Here is a 15000-nt window from a genome sequence, read left to right as displayed (position 1 = left end):
TCGACCAATCACATTATAAAAGAAAAGTAACACCCGCTATATATGTCATGCGCTTAGCCAAAATACTCACAACATCCGCCACCCGGATATAACGTACCACCACACAAACCATGTCTAACTTGCCGTTCATCAATATTCGCCACATATCTTTCTATATGCAGGATTCCATGATATAATAATAATTATATCTTTATTGTCCCCCCAAAAAAGTGGCAATTTGTCATTTGGTTACACATTTATAACAATACAATATTGGCATAGACACACTCACACAAGATGCACACTAGTAACATAGTAGTTATCGTAAAAAAAAAAAAAATGGTCTAATAATAATAATAATAATATCTTGAACTAACTACTAACTAACACCGATAATCGTATAATAATAATAATAATAATAATAATAATAATAATAATAATAATAATAATATAATAATAATAATAATAATAATAATAATAATAATATAATGCACATTTATATTACGCAAGTACCTATCCCTCATTTGAGGGTTCCATGGGCATAATATTCCATTCACCAAAATTAGCCATATATCTTTCCATTTGAGATTCCATTGTCTAATATCCATTCATCAAAATAGCCACAGATCTTTCATTTGCAGGATTCCATGGTCTAATATTCCATTCATCAAAAGTAGCCACAGATCTTTCCATTTGCAGGATTCCATGGTCTAATATTCCATTCATCAAAAGTAGCCACAGATCTTTCCATTTGCAGGATTCCATTGTCTAATATTCCATTCATCAAAAATAGCCACAGATCTTTCCATTTGCAGGATTCCATGGTCTAATATTCCATTCATCAAAAGTAGCCACAGATCTTTCCATTTGCAGGATTCCATGGTCTAATATTCCATTCATCAAAAGTAGCCACAGATCTTTCCATTTGCAGGATTCCATGGTCTAATATTCCATTCATCGAAAGTAGCCACAGATCTTTCCATTTAACAGGATTCCATTTACCCGGACCTTGTTTTGCGTGGATGGTCAGGGCCTACTTATTAACCTCCCCTCTGCAGATTCTCTACTCTCCACGCCTTGCTGGATTGTGTCTTCTCCATGAGGAGGAGTAAGGGGGGGAAGGGGGGCCGGAGGGGGGCCGGAGGGGGGCCGGAGGGGGAAGTGTTAGATTCAATGAGTGATGATATAGACAAATAAACCTATATACATACACACACACTCACACACACACAGCATACACATACAGAGAGAGGGGAGGTGAGAGTGGGGGGGGGGGGGGGCAAAGAGAAGGGAAGGGAGTGAGAGATGGCGAGAAAGAAGAGAAGAGATAAATAAATGGAGAGAGAGAGAGAGAGAGAGAGGGGGAGAGAGAGAGAGAGAGAGAGAGAGAGAGAGAGAGACTAGTGTACACTCACCAGACAGTCGTGTGTACATTCTGAACTGCCAAAAGCTGATTGATTGGGTTTTTTAATATTTTTTTGCTTGATAGGTCATTGGGGAAAGGGGGGGGGGGGGGGGGGGGGGGGGAAGAGGGATGCCGGGTCAGAAGCGCTTACGATTAATCTTAGATTCATTTTGAGTTGATAGACTAAGTTTTAGGTCATATTAATTTCAGAGCCAGGAACACGAAAGTTCATGAGATTAAGTAAAGTATAATAACTGTCCTTAACCCCCCCCCCCCCCCCCCCCCCCCCCCCCCCCCCAATAAAAAATCTCCTATGGATCCTATGAGTTTTTATAAAATACTTACAACATCCGCCAGCCGGATTTAATGTACCAACACACACAAAATTGAGTGTAACCTTTATAGTCCGGTCGATATCATTTAGTGAGAAGCATTCACTAACAGGCTGTCACAAAAAAAAAAACAATAACAAAGACCTGAGTGACGTCACTTTCGTTCCTTCTATATACCCTTCCGCAAGTAAAAGGCTCACCTTTGCGTCATCCAAACTCGCGTGGCTCGAATTGGGGACCAGGTAAGAAGCCAAATTTCATAATACATCAAGACTATAAAGCCACACATCAACACACGAGACCTAATGAGTAATTCAAGCTGTACATAATTTCTGGGCGGCACAACAGGTCGGTAACAATGGCAATCGGTTAAAATCTATCGGACATATCCGCAACAATGGCGATTGGTTAAAATCTATCAGACAGGTCCACAACAATGGCGATTGGTTAAAATCTATCGACAGTATCTCACAATGCTTGTCTAATCTTACAACAGGTCCCACAATGGCAATCGTTAAATCTATCGACATCCACAACAATGGCGATCGGTTAAAATCTATCAGACAGGTCCACAACAATGGCGATTGGTTAAAATCTATCAGACAGGTACTCTCTCCCTCTCTCTCTCTCTCTCTCTCTCTCTCTCTCTCTCTCTTCACTTCTCTTCTCTTTGTCGCATTTGTCTCTCTCTATCTCTCTCTCTCTCTCTCTCTCTCTCTCTCTCTCTCTCTCTCTCTCTCTCTCTCTTTCTCTCTCTCTGTTCTTCCCCTCGTCTCTTTAGCTGCTACGACCCAATAATCTCACGCAATCTCCTATCAATTCCATATAAAATTAAAACAATTAAAACACTACCCTCTGTCATTCTCCAATGCATTAGCACACCCGATTCATAACCATCAAAGCGGTACACCATAAATATTATAAATGTGTAGTTTATCTTTATATTTATATCTAACCCCGCGTACACAAATCAATTCCAGGCCTACCTACTGCTACCTACTACGAAAATATTCGTAGAATTACGAAATTTTGGGCTCAATTTCAGAACTTCGTGGGCATCTCTTAAGTATTAAACCTTATTTAAAATGAATGGTGATGCCAGACTACACAATTTACAGGATTCTACAGTGTTACTTAATCTAGTGATGGTAAATTGTTGATTTATAAAGTTAACCATAACGATTACTATTTTTATGTCCCAAAAAACTACGAATTTTTAAAGTGTTTAAGTATGCAGGTCTGTTTGAAGAGCGTAATTATCATAGGCTTGTAGACGTCTTGTATTAACAGTGTTGTAATGATCAACATTTTGCGCTGAATTTAGGATATGTATTTCTAGTACAACAATGAGACCATAACATTTTAGGTTATCAGATTTGTAAATAAAAACAAGTCAATATCAGTATATCTGGGTCATATATAGACACACACACACACACATACATATATATATATATATATATATATATATATATATATAATACAAATTGTCACTCACATTATATGGCCGAGACGTTCGTTTCTGTTGGGCTTATTCCACGTCCTCAGTCGGCGTCTGAGGACGTGGAATAAGCCCACAGAAACGAACGTCTCGGCCATATAATGTGAGTGACAATTTGTATTCTATATTAGCTCTAGCCATCACTATCGAGCACTTTCGTACCTACGAGTACCCACCAACACTCATAAATATATATATAAATAAATATATATATATATATATATATATATATGTGTGTGTGTGTGTGTGTGTGTGTGTACACCTGTGTAGGCCACGGTAAGCGTATAATATATATGGATATTATTAATTTATCACTTACGCGTTTATAATACAAAATTATATGAACATAAAAGAAATATCGATTTAGAATTTCACAAAGTGTCAATGTGTCGTTCAGCTAAATAAAGTGTGTATAAATCCCAGACAAGGGCTCGCTTGCCCTGGTATGGTATCAATAAAAGCTTTCAAGCGGTGTTTTCAGCCAAACCCTTGTTAAATGATAGTATTAATAGCATTCGTGCCACTAGGAACTGTGACAACCTTAAAATATCCGTAATAGTTAGTAAATGGAGTAATGTGAAACTTGTTATTCATAGGGTTGGGGTTCTTTTTACAATTTAATTGTGTTTTGTTTCTGGGTTGTTTTGTTTTTTGTTTGTTTTTTTTGTGCGTTTGTTTTGATGTTTGATTTCTTGATTTTTTTTATTTTTTTTTTTGTTTGTTTTTGTTTCTTTTTTTTGGGGGGGGGGGGTATTTAATTTTTTTTTGGAGGGAGGTTTGTTGCTTTTTTGGTTATTGAGTTGTTGTGTTGTTTTTTTGTTTGTTTGTTTTTTTTTGGGGGGGGGGGGTGGTGGAGTCCTGGGTTAAGGGGATGGGGGTTGGATTCAAACAATTTAAAATATAAAGACGTGGCAAAAAAGAGGCTTTTTTTTTTTCTTTCAAAGCGTCAGAAGAAAGAACTTTTTAAAAACCTGAAACTGCTTTCACTATGATTGATTCTGTTCACATTTATGTTGATCTTTATGAAGACGTACCAAGTACAGATGAAAACTGGGATTTTATTCTCTTTTGTACCGTAGAGACCTTACCGAAGAGGTACCAAAGTACAGATGAAAACAAGGCAGGATTTAATTCAGTTCTCCCACTGGGATCCTGAGATTTAATTCAGTTCGCGCACTGGGATACGTCTCGTTTGTACTGTAGAGACCTTACGGTTCTAAGTGCAACATTGTCTGTGATGTCTCTATAAGCGTCATTATGCGGAGGATAATTGACCTTTCTAAGTGGAATTATAGACACTCTTATGAAACAGAGATGCCGCTATCAATTGTTTGTTTGTTCTTTTTTTGTTGTTTTTTTTTAAAGCGATATAGAAGACTAAAGTGTTTGTTTTTTTATTGGATTTTCTAATAGCGTTTATGTTGAGTTTTTATGTTGTTTTTTTTTTTTTGGGGGGGTGTTTTTGGTGTTTTTTAGGCTTAAAGGCTTGTTTTGTAATTGTTTAATATTTTGTTTGTTTGTTTTTTGGTTGGTTTCTTTTTTTTAGTCTTTGTTTTTTTTTTTTTTTTTTTTTTTTTGGGGGGGGGGGGGGGAGGGGGGTCAAATTTGAGAGGCCCACAGCTGGATTCGAAAGTTCGACCGACAGGTCCTAAGCCGTGCGAGTGTCTTAGCACCAGACCACAATAAATACGACTCGTAAATAGAATAAATGAGGACATAATCCGTTCCAATCTCAGGACCGGACCGATCCTCGGGTTTGATCTTTGACCTCTCTGTCAAACGAAATGCAAGACTGAACAAATTCACAAACCACAAACACACACACACACACACACACACGCTCTCTCTCTCTCTCTCTCTCTCTCTCTCTCTCTCTCTCTCTATCTATCTATCTATCTATCTATCTATCTATGTATCTATCTATCTATCTATCTATCTATCTATCTATCTATCTATCTTTTTCACACAACACACACAGACACACACACATACAAATACATAATACACAGACACACACACACATACATACATACACACACACACACACACACATTCACACACAATGAAAACAGAAGAATCAATCAGGCATAGCGCCGTCACGATACATTTTCCATTAATGCATTTTGTGGATTGCTGACTTGAATAAATAAAACACGTACGTACGTACTTACCTACATACGACCAACAACCGTTTCCGATCCAAAGAGTATAAGTTAAGTGGGGGACAACATAATTATCCTAAATACAGCTTTACCTTGAGCACACCGGCCTAGTACTAAGAAAATTTCGTAGAATTACAACATTCTTGGCTCTATTTTCAGAACTTTATGATTGAAAATGTAAGTTGATGCCAGATGAAACAATTTCAAGGATTTTGAAGTATTTTAGAAGGGACCCCTTGTAAAGCGCTTTGAGCACGTTTAGTGGATATTGCGCTATATACGGTCCAAACCAAAACGTGTACGGTCTTTGCTTCGTACCCAAAAGGTACCGAGTTCGATCACCCGCCGCTGCGCTGTGTGGCCTTGAGCAAGTCACCTCGCCCAAGTTCAATTTGCGGCGCTGCACTGCGGTTGACTCCCGGATTATTCCAGTCTTCCCTTGGAATAGACCCTAGAGGCAAATTTCCCCTATGGGATGAATAAAGGGAATGTTTTGTTTTTTTAATTTATATAAAAGCTCTTTTTTTTAATTTTTAATCCTGGAAAGATTACCGACCGCAGGTTACAGGAAATTATACATGATTATCTCCTTAACAAATCATAAAATATGAAATCCTGTAAGCTATCATGTCAAACTTAGGAAATGATATTTCCTTGCATTCCAGTATTAAGTGTAAACGAACGAGATGAAATAATATTTTTGTTTGTAGTTAATATTCTCACCCAGGGCCCCAACGCGGTATTAGCAAATTTATATTATGATCCAGCGAAAAGGTGAAAATGGAAAAGGCTTCGGGTGGGAACAGTAGGGACAATATACAGACAATGCATGCAGACCTGCCTAATAGTAAGAACAATTCGTAGAATTATGATTTTTTGACTACAGCTACAGAACTGCATTCGCCTCTTTGACTCGATAAATCTTATTGAAAAGGAAAATGTAGGTTCTTTAGATCCTAAAGATAGTGTGCGCTTGGCTAAGAAGCTCACAGCAATGCCATCCGGAAGTAGAACGGACCAAAACACAAAACTATGTGTGAACGTTTATAGTCTGGTTAATACAGTTTAGTGAGATTTACTCATAAACATGGATGGCAAAAAACAATAACAAAGACCCAGTGATGTCAACTTCATTATTCAGGACTTTGGTGCATTTGTGGATCATGGTGATGGCAAATCATTGATTTATAAATCTACTTATAGTGACTTCTTATTTATTTTTTTTCCTGTGAAAACTACGAATTCTTAAAATTTCAATTTGGCAGCTCAGTCAGTGCATGTAATGTTTCGATTCGAAGCCTTTCCATTTTCACCTTCTTGTCAATATTTTATACTGCGATCCCAGGCTCCACCCCCCCCCCCCCCCCCCCCCACCACCACCACTCTCTAAGAAATATGAACCAGGCAGATTATAATATCTAATATACGCTATCAATTATATTATGTAAAATAACAACGGGATTTTGTTTTAATACTTTATAACAAGGATTTACTCGTAATCTTGATGGAATATCGAATGTATTATCATCTATCAAGCCACGTCAAGGATAATAAGCCCGCTTAACATAATTTCGTTGCAGCCAAACATAATTTCGTTGCAGCCAAACATAATTTCGTTGCAGCCAAACATAATTTCGTTGCAGCCAAACATAATTTCGTTGCAGCCAAACATAATTTCGTTGCAGCCAAACATAATTTCGTTGCAGCCAAACATAATTTCGTTGCAGCCAAACATAATTTCGTTGGAGCCAAACATTATTTCGTTGCAGCCAAACATAATTTCGTGGCAGCCAAACATAATTTCGTTGCAGCCAAACATAATTTCGTTGCAGCCAAACATATTTTCGTTGCAGCCAAACATAATTTCGTTGCAGCCAAACATTATTTCGTTGCAGCCAAACATTATCTCGTTGCAGCCAAACATAATTTCGTTGCAGCCAAACATTATTTCGTTGCAGCCAAACATAATTTCGTTGCAGCCAGAGTTCAAGAGCAGGAGTGGCTTGCTTTAACTAAACAGTTTAATTGCCGTATTCTGGAAAAATCTGGATTAAAAAATTTGGCTAGAAAAACTCGGCCTTTAAATATTGATCGATTTAAACGACCCTCGTCTTGGAAAAAAAAAACAACTTTCGAACCTGGGACTTCGCGCAGAAAATAGCAGACCTGCTTCATATAACTAATTTGTTGGGGTTTTTTTTATCAGTAAAGTTTTGAGGGGAAAATCCGAATTGACGACAAAAAAAAATATATATATATAAACATCTGAATATGCCTCAAACGCACTCTAGAATTGACCAAATGTATCTAGTTAATTTTAAACACATATTCATTTCTGAGTTTAAAAAAAAAAAAACAAACAAACAACAACAACCCAAAAACAAAATCTGTACGTAATTCTAATCTAAAATCAAACTTTAAAAATCCGAAACTAAAGGAAATCTGGATTTGACCAAATTGGAACCCCACCCCACCCAAATATGAACTGTACTGATGCTGTGCGTTTAGTCAAAAAATCTCACAATATTCGCCAACGGAGAAAACCTTCCAACACACAAAACTTTGTGTACAACCTTAAACATTTTTGTCTGATTGTAGTGAGAACTACTCATAAAAATGGATGTCTGAAGACACGAATAACAAATAACTGAATGACGTCACTTTCGTTCCACCTTTATATCGACTAAATGTATAGGTGAACAGTCTGGCATAGAGATCTGGACCAAAATAGTCTAGTGTACACATAGCCACGCCTTAAAGCCTGGAGTTGAAGCACTGAGATTAGCCACACCTTCTAGGTAGATTTTACGTGACAGTTTTTTGGGGTTTTTAAAAATTCTGTACGTAATTCTAATTTAAAATTAAACTTTAAAAATCCAAAACTAAAGGAAATAAACCAATTTGGAACTCCACACCCCCTCCCCTCCCCCTCCCCCAATGATCTGTACTGATGCTGTGAGTTTAGCCAAAAAGAGCTCACAACATTCGCCACCCGGAAATAACGTTCCAACACACAAAATTGTGTGTGTGTAACCTTAAACGTTTAAAGTCTGATTGAAAAATTTAGTGAGAACTACTCATAAAAATGGCAGTCTTATAACGAAGAACTGAATGACGTCAATTTCGTTCTGTCTTTATGTGGATTAAATATATAAGTGAACAGTCTGGAATAGAGATCTGGAACAATCTAGAGTACACATGACCACGCCTTAAAGCCCGAGTTGAATCACTGAGATTAGTCACATTTTCTGGCTGGATTTTGTCTGATATTCAAGTAGTTAAAGAATAGAACTTGGATTCACATATCATACTATTAATAATATAAAGATGCAGCTTTTTAAAAAGTATTCCTTTAAATATACACCGTTATGTTGTTGTTGCTATTATCATCATCATCATCATCATCATCATCGTCATCATCATCATCATCATCATCATCATCATCATCATCATCATCATCATCATCATCTATCTCATATATCATTATCTCATCATATTATTATTATTATTATTATTATTATTATTATTATTATTATTATTATTACTAACATCATCATCATCATCATCATCATCATTATTATTATTATTATTATTATTATTATTATTATTATTATTATTATTATTATTATTATTATTATTATTATTATTATTATTATTATTATTATTATTATTATTATTACTATTATTATCATTGTTATTATTGTTATTATTATCATTATTATCATTATTATCATTACTATTATTATCATTATCATTATCATCATCATCATCATCATCATCATCATCATCGTCGTCGTCGTCGTAGGTACTATTAATGTTGATGACGATGTGACTATTTTACCTAAACTACTTAAAATATTTTTTTTAAATATCACAGAATATCATAACATTTTTATATCAAATAACAACATTACCATTAGATGCACAATTTATATCCTGTATATACTTTAACACAAAGACCAAATTTAAAACAAACGGAATGTCTTAGAGTTATTATACAATATATTATACCAATGTAATATATTATAGACTCTATACATTACCAGCAGATACACAGGGAGGACAAACCACCATCATATTCAGAAATTATACGGTACAGATCACAAAAAAGACAAAACTTGACTGTTGAATGCTGTCCACATTAACAAACAATAATTAATTAACTGGCTAATCATCATTTTTTTTTTGGTCTTATCTCCAAACCCATTTCATGCAATTGACATGTCGGTTGGCCTGCGTTTATTGTCTGTCATCATCAAAAAGATAAAAAATGACTCATGTTATCTATATTGACGGATGAGAGGAGTCAACTTGAGAGAGAATATGGGAGGAGGGGAAGGAGGGGGATGAGAGAGATAGACACATACAGACACACAGAGAGAGTAGTAGTAGTAGTAGTAGTAGTAGTAGTAGTAGTAGTAGTAGTAGTAGTAGTAGTAGTAGTAGTAGTAGTAGTAGTAGTAGTAGTAGAAGTATTAGTAGTATGAGTAGTAGTAGTAGTAGTAGTAGTAGTAGTAGTAGTAGTAGTAGTAGTAGTGGTAGTAGTAGGTAGTAGTAGTAGTAGTAGTAGTAGTAGTAGTAGTAGTAGTAGTAGTAGTAGTAGTAGTAGTAGTGTGTAGTAGTAGTAGTAGTAGTAGTAGTAGTAGTAGTAGTAGTAGTAGTAGAAGTAGTAGTAGTAGTAGTAGTAGTAGTAGTAGTAGTAGTAGTAGTAGTAGTAGTAGTAGTAGTAGTAGTAGTAGTAGTAGTAGAGAAGGGGGAGACAAGAGAGAATAGGAGAAAAGGTGAAGACAGGATAGAGTAGGAGAGAAGGGGGGGGGGGGAACAAGAGAGAGTAGGAGAAATGGGGGAGACAAGATAGAGTGGGAGAGAAGAGGGGGGAGACAAGAGAGAGTATGAGAGGAGGGGGAGAAAAAAAAGAGAGTATGAGAGAAGGAGAAGACAAGAGAGAGTAGGAGAGAAAGGGGAGACGAGAGAGAGAAGGGAAAAGGGGGGTTAAAGAGAGCGATAGAGAGGGAAAGAGAGGGGTTGGGGGGGGGGGGGGAAGAGAGAGAGATAGGTTGGTAGGAAGGAAGCCCTACGGCCAAACGCTCTGCTCCGCTCCTGACTGACTCCCTGACTTTGCGGTGCATGCCTATAATCATAATATTATATATAGTATGCGATTGGCTAAGAAGTTAACAACATTGCCATCCGGAAGTATAACGGATCAACACACAAAACCCTGTGTAACCACGAACTTTTATATAGTCTGGATAATACAGTTTATTAAGAATTACTCATAAACATGGATGGCAAAAAAAAAAACAAAAAAAAATAACAAAGACCTGAGTGACGTCATCTTCGTTCTATCTATAATATGTACACACTGTGCCTTAAGTCAGCAAAGCTACTTCACTCGGGAGCCCCTCCCTTTATCAACGGCTTGTGTGAGTTCTGTCTTTCTGAGAAGAACCGAACTGTGGCCAATAGGATTCAGTTGTCTGATGTCACGCCACCCGGCAACGGCGGCCATCTTGGTTCTAAACAAAGAAAATCATTACTTTTTATTCTTCATGCTGGCTAGAACTTTTCATTCCCTTATCATATGCCTTGTGATCAGAATGTGTAAAAGTCAAAACATGATCAAATTTATGGGGTTTTTTTCCTCTGGAAAAGCTTTTATGCTTGCCGGAGAAATATTTCATACGGGCGTCCGCCATTGTTCCGATAGTTTAGAGCCAGTGTTACTAAGTTACCATGCGTCATTAGGAAGGAAGTGACGTTACGACTATTGAAGAGTATTATTCCGTCCCGTTAATTAACTGTGCAGATATTTCCTTTTTCAAGCACAATAACTGTGTCAGATTAATACACACAAACACCACCAGCGTCCACACACATATACACATACTCAAACACACACACCAAAAAAAAAAAAAAATCGCACACATATATATACAAGCACAGCACAGCAAATCAAGTCAGACAATCGCTTATGTATCAATTCGTTTATCTTTCCGTTTTGTGGATAAAAATAAATGCGTCTGTACATCATTTCTGATTGAAGATGTAAGAAAGAGGACATGGGGGGGGGGGGGGATAGGAGGGCTGCGGCACAAAAAACATATGCGACGTTACGCCCCTGCACACACGACTCCCAACGCAATAACGATGACTCGACGCGACAGCATAATACAACTCCGACACGGCAGGAGTTATCCCATTAAATCCAGAGGCCAGGCCTGGCCTGGTGACCGCGAGGTGCAATAATAAATAGTTATAGTAACAAGCCATTAAAATATTGTCACAGGACAGTTCTTCATTGGAAACCAAGACAAATCTGCCATAGCCTACTCTGAAAAAAAAACATAATATTTAAAAATTTGGCCAGAAAACTTGTCCGAGTATCGATCGATTTAAAAATGACCCTCATCTTGGCAACAACAACAAAAACAAAAAACAAAAATTCTCAAACCTGTAACTTCGCGAAGGTTGATCGGTTGTGAAAGTTGAGTGGAGAGCACGTATCGCGATGTGGATCAGTTGCACTTGTTTTCTTTGTTTTTGTTTTGTCTTTGTTTTTTGTTTTGTTTTTTTGTTTTGTTTTTGTGGGGTTTTTTGGGGGGGTTTTTTGGGTTTTTTAAATTTTTAATTTTATTTTTTTATTTTTTTTTTTTTTGGGGGGGGGGGGGGGTATTTTTGTAAGTTTGTTTTTTGTTGGGGATGGGGGAGGGGGTTCTTTACCGTGGTCGAAACCTGTAGAACATAACAAAACTGGAGTTTTTCTTTTTTTAATATTTTATTAGATTATATATTATTTTATTTTCAGGCCTTCTTCCTCTCAAGATAAAATGCCAATGCAATCAACCATGACAAATCCACGCCTCCACCCATTCAAGTTTCGTTCTTTATTTTGTTCCTTTATTTTGTCTGTTTATTAGTTTACGCAGCATGTTAGTGTACGCAGATAGCAAGATATATTTTACTCCTATTTCTTTTTGTTTGTTTGTTTGCTTGCTTGTTGGGGTTGGTTTTTGGGGTTTTTTTAGGGCGGTTTTGTTGGGTTTTTTTTTTTTTTTGTTTCTTGGGTTTTTGTTTTTTTTTGGTTTGGGTTTTGTTTTTGTTTCTTTTTGTTTGTTTGTTTTTTGTTTTGTTTTTTTTTTTGTTTTTTTTTTTGTATTTTTGTTTTGGTTTATTTTGTTATTTTTTGTTTTGTTTTTTTTTTGTTTGTTTTTTTTTTTGTATTTTTGTTTTGGTTTATTTTGTTGTTTTTTGTGTTTTTTTTGTGTTTTTTTTGTGGTTCTTTGTTTTGTTTTTTGTTTTTTTTTTCATTATTGTAATTATAAGAAACGGTTTAACCAAAATTCATTACACTTCTTGACACGAAATAATAACAAGGTACCTCACCAGTCTGGATAATAAATATATATTATTCATTAACACTGCCACCATCAGGTTCTATTCACTACCAACCTATTTGTTACCTATCAATGGGGCAAGGCTCTATGCAGATGTCATTTATTTTTATTTGTTTAATTATATATTTGTTTGTTTGTTTATTATTTATTTATTTATTTATTTATTTATTTATTCATTCATTCATTTATTTATATATTTGTCTATTGGTTTATTCAATTATTCATTTATTTATCTATTTATTTATCAATAATTTTGCTCATAGTTTTATGTCATACAAGAAAATATATTAATGGCTTCTTCCTTGACCATTAATAAGTTGTTTTTCTTTGATTAACTATTACATAAACTTTTAACAAACATCAACAATATTTAATGACACCAACATCACTACAACAATCAAACGGGACAAAACACACAGGATCATCATTCCAACATTCTGAAATAATATAACATAAACAATGCACAAGATTCCTGAAAACAAAATGGTTCAGTCACATCATTTAACACGATGTTAACATTATAGTAATTTGTAAACAAAAGAGGAATGCTATGCAACACAAGTGCAACATGCAGCAACACAATCATAGAATAATTTTTTTTTTAATATTTAAAAAAAAAAAAAAAAAAGTCTCAGGATTAAATTTGAGAATATTTTTGAGATAAAAGAAACGAAAAAAAAATAATAATAATAAAGAAAAATGCGAATATCCAATGGCAAATCCATGCAAGATAAATTTACAATTTACACACTGTTTTTTTTTTAATAATTATATTGTATTGCTTTAATAATTATATATAGATATTAAAAAAAAAACAAAAGAAAAAAAACAAAACAAAAGAGCAATATGAAAATATGAGTCTGTGAATAAAATCAAGACAGCAATATAATAGTAGGATGTTCATATCCATTTGCAAACACATGCAAGAGCAGTATTTAAATGAATGTGTCACATTGGGTGTCAAAAAAAAAACCCCCGAAAACAATGTGTTAAATGCTATACAATGAACACGTATACCAAAATAGGTAGGCGAGATCAAAACACGTAATATCTTTATAATAAGATGTTCCTTGAGTGAAATGAACAATATTTTTTGTTTTGTTTTTTTAACGAGAGGAAAGGAGAGAGAGATAGAGAGAGAGAGAGAGAGAGAGAGAGAGAGAGAGAGAGAGAGAGAGAGAGAGAGAGAGAGAGAGAGAGAGAGAACTAAATCAAAAACAATATTTCTTTAAAGAGAAGACATTTAGACAAAAAATCATCCACATACATACAGAAATACATATATAAAGAACAGCAATCTACACATCTGGTTGTTTTTTAAAAATCAAAACCATCATCAGGACTTGAAAGATGGCAAAGTTGTCACTTGATTGGGAACTATTAATTAATAATAAATAATGGGGTTGTTTCTTGGAGAACAAGGTTGGAGATAATGATAATTATAATAATAAAAGAAGACAAATCAATAAAGACACGTGAATGAAATTGTGGGATTTTCAAGAAGGAAGAAAGAACAAATTATCAAACACAAATGATGGATATGGAGACGCCTGGCTCGGGCTGTAGCCATTGTAAGATGCTAGTTAGCTTCTGCCCCAAAGAATGATAATTAGGTCACAGGAAGTGACTACAAATAACCAATGGAAAGGAAGCAGAGAGTTCTTTCTGTCTAGCAATGCTCAAAGATGGTTTCATCAAAACACGTCTTTTGGATCTCTATATTATTTACTATTGAATACATATTATTATTAGATAGCTTGCTTTCCTTCAACAATGGTCGTCAAATTCTGTAAGTTTTTTTTGTTTTTGGTTTTTGTTTTGTTGTTTTTTTTGGAGGTTTTTTTTTTTTTATTTCGGGGGAGGGGGGGGGGGGCTGTGGAAGTGGGGGTAGGGAAGGGGGGGGGGGAGACAAGCTTCCTAGTATATTACAATGGATACACCCAGAGTGAGGATAATCATCAGCCAAAGTCATATTTCATTGAATAAATACATCATGTACTGTACTCCACTTGTATGTATGAACGGCAGTCGAACCTGAGTCTTCGAAATAGGATGATAGAAAAACATAAAAGGAGAGGATTTGGGGGTAGTAGAGTGTGTGTGGAGGGGGGGGGGGGAATCGGGAGGTGAATCTTGTGAATTACCAGGATGTGACGTGTGGTGTGAAACGAACGAATTCTGACAAAAACCATCATGGAAAGAATCATAATTTTGGAAGTGACAA

At 35.7% G+C, this 15000-nt stretch overlaps 1 protein-coding gene across 2 annotated transcripts in view; it reads right to left on the bottom strand.

Moving 5' to 3' along the window:
* LOC144978722 (Na(+)/H(+) exchange regulatory cofactor NHE-RF2-like) overlaps window positions 1-15000 on the bottom strand; it is a 109444-nt gene that overhangs the window by 71739 nt on the left and 22705 nt on the right. The gene's annotated exons all lie outside the window — the stretch shown is intronic.

Source organism: Berghia stephanieae, chromosome 8, assembly GCF_034508935.2.
Source record: "Berghia stephanieae isolate SIO BIC M18660-M18661 chromosome 8, UCSD_Bste_1.3, whole genome shotgun sequence".
NCBI lineage: Eukaryota > Metazoa > Mollusca > Gastropoda > Nudibranchia > Aeolidiidae > Berghia > Berghia stephanieae.
This window is presented reverse-complemented; position numbering and strand designations above follow the sequence as displayed.